Here is a 6,971-nt window from a genome sequence, read left to right on the forward strand (position 1 = left end):
GCTTCCATTCACCGACTCCTGAGCCACTGTTATTAATAAAAACAAATGATTGGGCGTAACTCTTGCGATGGCTACGTCAGCCTTAGCTTCAGTGAGCAATAGCGGTTTGGTCAGTTGAAAGAATGAAAGGCTACGAACGCGCCTGATATCCTTGACTCATTCAAACTACGTCAAGAAGCTGCTGATACAACGCATTCACTACCACCAACTCCCCAAACACTAAACGTTAACGCAATACACCCACTCCCTATGCGACGCATTTACTCGAGTCCCCCTCGCGGGGAGATGGGCCCTTTCATTTTTCCTCACCACAGTATCTTGCACGTGCCTGCTGTACTCACATAAAGTATCAAGCGCTCTATTTCTAGAAATATGCATATTTGAATGAGCAGCACAACCGCTGAACACGATGGTTCTCCGAGAACTGCTCATCGGTCGCATATATGATAGAGCCCAGAAAAATTACAGGGGTAGAGATTTTCCTGGTGGAACAACATCAGAATGCCTACCGGAATTACAAAATATAAAAAGTAAACGGCGGAGATAAGTCAGCTTCAATACTGAACTCGCCAAAACACAATTCAAGCATTGAACCAAGAACAACTCGACGTGTGGCCCCGCGGATTCAACATGTTTACCAACGTGTTCATCAAATTTATTGCTGCAACTAACAAACTATTGAGCTACTTACTAACACAGATTAGCCAAGAGCTATGCGGGCAGCTTGACAATGCTAAGCTTGAGGTATGCCAACAGAGACAAGAGTGATTCGAAAGGGACAGCGCAAGTCGCGCTGATCGCGAAGCAGGCGATGGCGCAAACGGCGCAAAGGCGTGCGATGGTGGTGGTGGTGGCAAAACGTTTATTGAGCTTAAAGGGAAGGGGTATAAGGGCGTGGTTAGCCTCCTAAGTCCAGGAGGCCTCTTGTCCGGGCTGCCTCCAGTGCGCGCCGCACCAGGGCGACCTGGCGCTCCGGTGCGGGGCTGTTCAGGGACCTTAGGGCTGGTCAGCTCGGACTCCCACTGCTCAGGGGAAGGGGAGGGGTGGGGATGTGGGTGTTGGGGGCAGGAGAAGACGAGGTGGTAGGTGTTGAGAGGGATGTGACAATGTGGGCAGTCGGGTGGAAAGAGAGAAGGGGAAATGTGGTATAGAATGATGTGGTTAAAGTAGGTTTCGGTCTGTAGTCGGCGGAGGATGTAGGCCTGTTGGGCGGTGAGTGAAGTGTGGGGGGGGGGGCTGGTATCGCCGTCGGGAGTTAGTGTGGTGGGAGAGGATGGAGTTGTACGTGGGGTCGAGAGGTGTCAGGACTGCTGGGTCGGGGGGTGGGGGAGTTATTTGGTCGAGGCTAGGCGAGGGAAGTGCCCGGGTAATGAGTGCGCGGGCTGCGGCGTGGGCCGCTTCATTCCCTGCCAGGCCGGAGTGGCCGGGGGTCCAGACAATGGAGAGGTCAATGTCTTCAGGGAGGCGTTGAAGGAGGTGAATGGCTGCTGGCGGGGCGAGGCCGGCTTGGTAGAGGCGGCAGGCTTGCTGCGAGTCGGTTATTATGGTCAGGTAGGGTTGGTGGCAGTGGGTAAGGGCAGCGTGGGCGATGGCGAGGGACTCGGCGGTGAGCGTGGGGATGTGGCGGTAGGAGGCCGCGGTGGGGAGGCGGCCCTCGTTGTTGAGGACTGCGATGGTGGTGCTGTGGCGGGTTGAGGACTGCGCTATGTCGGTATAGCGGGTGTTGGGATCCGAGCCGTAGCGTTTTTCGAGGAATCGGACGCGGGCGTTGCGGCGGCCTTGGTTGTAGATGGTGTGCATATGCTTGGGGACGGGAGGGACGTGGAGAGGGGAATACGTTGGGGTGCGTGTGGGGTGGCAGGGGCCGTGCGTCCGATGACCTGAAGTACCCGTCGACCAGCCGGTGTGAGGGAGAGTCGGTGCAGGTGGGAAGTGCGTTGGGCTTCCAAGATTTCTGTGAGGGTATTTTGGAGGCCAAGCTGGAGAAGGCGTGTGTTGGAAGTGTAGGTAGGGAGGCCTAAGGCTGATTTGTAGGTCTTGCGGATCAGAGCGTCCAGCTTGTTAGCTTCCTGTGTCTTGAGGTTGACGAAAGGGCAGCAGTATAAGGCGACTGATGAGGAGGGCTTGAACGAGTTTGCAGGTGTCGGATTCTTTGAGGCCGTAGGTGGAGCCGCGGATGCGCCGAATGAGGTGCGTAAGTTGGGTGATTGTTTTGTGGAGCTGTGGGAGAAGAATTGCGCCGGAGCCGTCGTAGTGGAAAGGAACGCCGAGTACCCGAAGGGTGGTGACTTGGGGAATGGGTGAGCCGTGGATGGTCACTTGTGGGTCCGGAGTGGGCTGTGGGGGGCGGCCGCGGGTGCGGGCTCGGAGAACGAGGAGGGCAGACTTGCTTGGTTCGACCGTTAGGCCTCTGGGGTGGAGGTAGGCGACAGTGGTGTCGATGGCTTGCTGGAGGGCGTCTTGTTGCGCGCCGCTGGAGCCACTGGTAGTCCATATAGTGAGGTCATCGGCATAAAGCGCATGGTGGATACCGGGGATGGCATTCATGAGACTGGGGAGGTGGAGGAGGGCTATGTTAAAGAGTAAAGGGGAAATAACGGAGCCTTGCGGTGTGCCTTTGGCAGGGGTGTTGAAGGTAGGGGATTGGATAGGGCCGAGCCGGAGGGTGGCAGTGCGGTCCCGCAGGAACGCAGAGACGAATTGGTAGGCGCGGTGGCCGCAACCGGTGTGATTGAGGTTATCGAGGATGGCTTGGTGCGTAACGTTGTCGAAGGCCCCTTTGGCATCGAGGGTGAGGAGTGTTTTGGGGGTGTCGCGGCTGAGGTGGTCGAGGAGCTGTTCTTTAATTTGTATTAGGACGTCTTGGGTGGAGAGATGTTGGCGGAAACCGAACATGGTAAGGGGGTACAGGTTACGGTCTTCGTGGTAGGTGGAGAGGTGCTGGTGAACTAGGTGTTCATAGATCTTGCCGAGGCAGGAGGTGAGGGCGATGGGTCGGAGGGTGGTGGCGGAGACTGGTTTGTTGGGCTTGGGGATAAGGGTGATGTCTGAGTGGCGCCACTGTGAGGGGTACGTGCCAGCTTCCCAGTTGCTGTTGTTATAGGTGAGGAGGTCTTCAAGGGTGTCGCCCGGGAGGTTGCGGACAGTTCTATAGCTAATGTGGTCTCTGCCCGGGGTGGTGTTGCGGGTGAGGCGGGCAAGAATGGCGTGGAGTTCGGTCATGGTGAAGGGGAGGTCCATGTCAGCGTTGGGGGTCCGGTGTATTGAGGGTTTGGGGCAGGGGGATGAGTGACCGGATCACCAAAGAGATGCTGCCTGATGGTGCGGAGAAGCTCGCGAGGGGGTTGCGAATGGTTGCGGATGAGTTGATGGATGCGGTGCATTGATTGACGTTGAGTAGAGTGTTTGTCCAGGAGGGAGCGGAGGAGGTGCCAGGTCTTGCGGGTGTGGAGGGTACCTTGCAGGCGGGTGCAGAAGTCCTGCCAGTTTTGGTTGTGAAGCTGGCTGGAGTACGTTTGGATCTCTTGGTTCAGGCGGGCTATACGTTTCCTGAGGGTGTGGTTGTGGCGCTGGCGCTTCCATCTTTTAGAAAGGCCCCTACGGGCATCCCACATGTGGAGGAGGTGTGGATCAGCCGCCGGCGTGGCGTCTGTGAGGGCTATAGAATGGGTGTGGGCGCAAACCCTCTGTTCTAGGGCCTGTGCCCAGTCGTCCAGGTTGTCGCCAATGGGTGGTAAGGAGGTGGGATCCTTGCAAAAGTTGGGCCAGTTCGTGAGGTGTGCGGTGCCTCTGCGGAGGGGTTTGTGAACGAAGGGTACGCGGAGAGTTATGAGAAAGTCCTCACCAGTTCACATTAAAGAGCATTCTCTCTCTCTCTCTCTCTCTCTCTCTCTCTCTCTCTCTCTCTCTCTCTCTCTCTCTCTCTCTCGCTGCCGAGGTTTTCGTCAAGCCGGTGCCACTGGACTGTGGGGCAGTGTCTGGTGAAGGTCAGATCGGGTATGGTGTCACGGCTAACGCTATTGCCGGTTCTAGTCGGGACGGTTAGGTCGTTTTGGAGGACGAGGTGATGATTTTGGCTGGCCCGGAGCAGCGCGGTACCCTTCTTTGAGGCGTAGCGGTAGCCCCAAGTCACGTGAGGGGCATTGAAGTCACCAAGGACAACAAGGGGGTGGGATCCAGCTATCTGTACCGCTTCTTGAAAGAGGGTTTCTATGGTCCTGAGGTGGTCGTTAGGGGGGCTGTTGATGTTGAGGATGTATACGCTCGGGCGTGTGGGGCGAGTCGAGATGATTTCGACGAAGGTGTGGGGGATGGTTTGGCTGAGGCGGTGCGGTTGTGCCGGGTGGGAGTTATGAACAAGGATGGCCGTGCGTGATTGGGGATCTTGCGTGAAGGCGTTGTATTGTGATAGGCGGGGGGTGGAGGTGTTGGTTTCTTGCAGGGCGATGGCATCGGGGGGGGGGGGGGGGGTCGTTTTGGGTGAAGAGGGAGAGTTGATGACGTTTGCTGTTGAACGAGCGGCAGTTCCATTGATAGACAGTTACGGTGTCAGTGGGGATGTTAGGCATGATACGGGTGGTGCTTGGGTTTCTTGGGGGGACTATCAGTGGAAAGGGACAGGCTGTCCGGGTTGCGTTGGAGGGCGAGTTCGAATTTGGCTTGGCGTTCTGTGAGAAGTTGGAAGCTCTTGACAAGAGGAGCATGGGTTTGGGCTTGGGAGTTTAAAACTTTTGCTAGGGCATCTTCAATTTGGGCGGCCATGCGTGCACTGACAATTTCAGTTACACGTTCGATGATGCGGTCCTCGGAGAGGGGGGGAGGGATGGGCTGGGGAGGGGGGAGTTGCATGAGGGTGTCAACTTGTTTTTTAAGTTCGTTAAGTTGTTTTTGGAAGTGTTGTTGGAATTTTTCGAGGGCGGCGGTGAGTGGGTCGGGGGAGGAAGAGGGGTGAGACGGGTTAGGGGGTGGTGGTGTAGGAGCAGTGGGAGGCGCGAGTAATTTAGCTGACCAGCTCACCTGTGGCAGGGGAGGCCCGGTAGGGTGTTGGTTGAGCGATGCCTGCGGTGGCGGGAGCGGCGGGAATTCGTGGGCATCGGTGCTCGGTCGGCTGGAGGTCTTGGTCAAGTCAAGCGGGCGCTGCTTCGATGGTGGAGGAGTGGGTCGGTAGCGCTTGGGGCAGTCGCGGTGGGCCGTTGGGTGGGGTCCGTCGCACAGCTTGCAGCGAGGAGTGCAGGTGTGTTGCGGTGTCGGATCGGGAGTGCCGCAGCTGTGGCACCGTGGCTTGTCGGGATGCGGGCAGACCGTGCACAAGGGAGTCACGCGCAGCCATGGAGGAAAGAAAAGGTCGCGCGGCCGAAGAAAGGCGCCGCGGTGCTCACACATTCCCATTCTAGCCACCTTAGCAGAACGGCCCTTCCCCGCACACGCGAAACTGCTCAACCTCGGCCAGTGTAGCTTACGCTACAAAATTAATTCAGAGAATTGGTTACTGAAGCGTAGCATTCTTATGTCGCTCGTCTAGAGTGTGAATTCTTTACAGCCAAATATGGCTATGAGCAGCGAAGGACATTGGATTTTTTTATTCTTTTTAAGCTTTCATTTGTTTCTTTTTTTCCAATGCTGTACTTACTATTACAGCGATGAAGTGCCTTTACTTCACTAATGTATTTTTTCTGAAGAAGCAAGGCGTACTGCATAGTTGATCCACTTACGCCATTTTAATACCCATTTCCAACGGTCTTCTTGCGGGCGTTTTTCGTTTATGCTTCGGTTCTCGGAAGAGAAGTATAAGATGCGTATTTTTCATTTGGCCAGTTCATTTTTGTTAAAATGTTATTTTTTCTATTTTGGTTTTTCAAAATGCCGTTCGTCTCATTATCTCTATTTAGGCTATTACAACGATTAACGCTGGTACGTCCGCCAAATCTGCATTATTGTGGAAATGCAGGGCGTTACACTGTCCCGGCTCTGGGGGTGCTCGGGAAAGAATGCGACGCATTAGAATAAAACAAACCCTGAATCTTTCGTTAGCTTTCGACCACACACGCGCAAACAACGCAACTGGGCGCACAGCTGCTCGGGGGAGCCGGGTGAGTTACTTGGGATTCTGCGCGCCGTAGTATACGCCTCGAGCGCGGCCTGTAGGGGCGCCACTGAAATCCCCCTAGCGGCCCGTTTCGAAAGCAGCCGCGGGAGTCCGCGTCCCGCTCCCCACTGTCGCCGCTGCTTTTGCGGCACGTTCACGACCGATATTTACCGTTTGCGGGCGTTTGAATTCCATGTTTATGTGGAGCAGTCCCTCTGTTCGCAAATGGGGTGTGTGTACGAGAATGTAAATGTTTCTGACGCGATCTTAGTGTGATATATCCGGCCTGTACAAGCGCTAGGTGTGTGTGTCACAGGCCAGCGTTGGGGAACCGGCGTATGATGGAGCCGATTGTAGTTACACTGCCCTGAATTTACTAGCAGTGTCTCGGTATCCACCGGTTCCTCAGATATTCATGCTAAGGGTATACACTACGATGTAAATCAGTTTTGTGCGCTTACATATTCAGCGGGGCACTCATACCTGACAGCACGCCAGTTACGTTTGCCAATATTATAACTCTGATATTGATCACCACCATTTACAAGCCAGTCTGTGTTAATTCCGGGAATATTCAACGAAATTGCCATGGACAATGCATAATTATACTCGGGGATCAGCACACGACAGCGTCGTCTTGTCGTGAGGTGAGCGCCCGCAAACATTCATCTGCTATATTCTCTGCGAGCAGCGCGGAGACGGGCTTAGAATATAATCCGCGTCCGCGACTAAATGCTTCTTCGAAATATCGTCATATGGCACAGGGAGCCTGTAGAATAAAGCAGAAACGGAAATCAGAGGGCCTTATCACATGTAACACTGTTCCAGCGACCCCTTTCATCGCTTGTTCCTACCCTGTATACTTCCAAAAATGCGTCCGCCGTAC

Source organism: Haemaphysalis longicornis, unplaced genomic scaffold (assembly GCF_048455015.1).
Source record: "Haemaphysalis longicornis isolate Haplotype H1 unplaced genomic scaffold, Haemaphysalis longicornis Haplotype H1 scaffold_7, whole genome shotgun sequence".
Taxonomy (NCBI): domain Eukaryota; kingdom Metazoa; phylum Arthropoda; class Arachnida; order Ixodida; family Ixodidae; genus Haemaphysalis; species Haemaphysalis longicornis.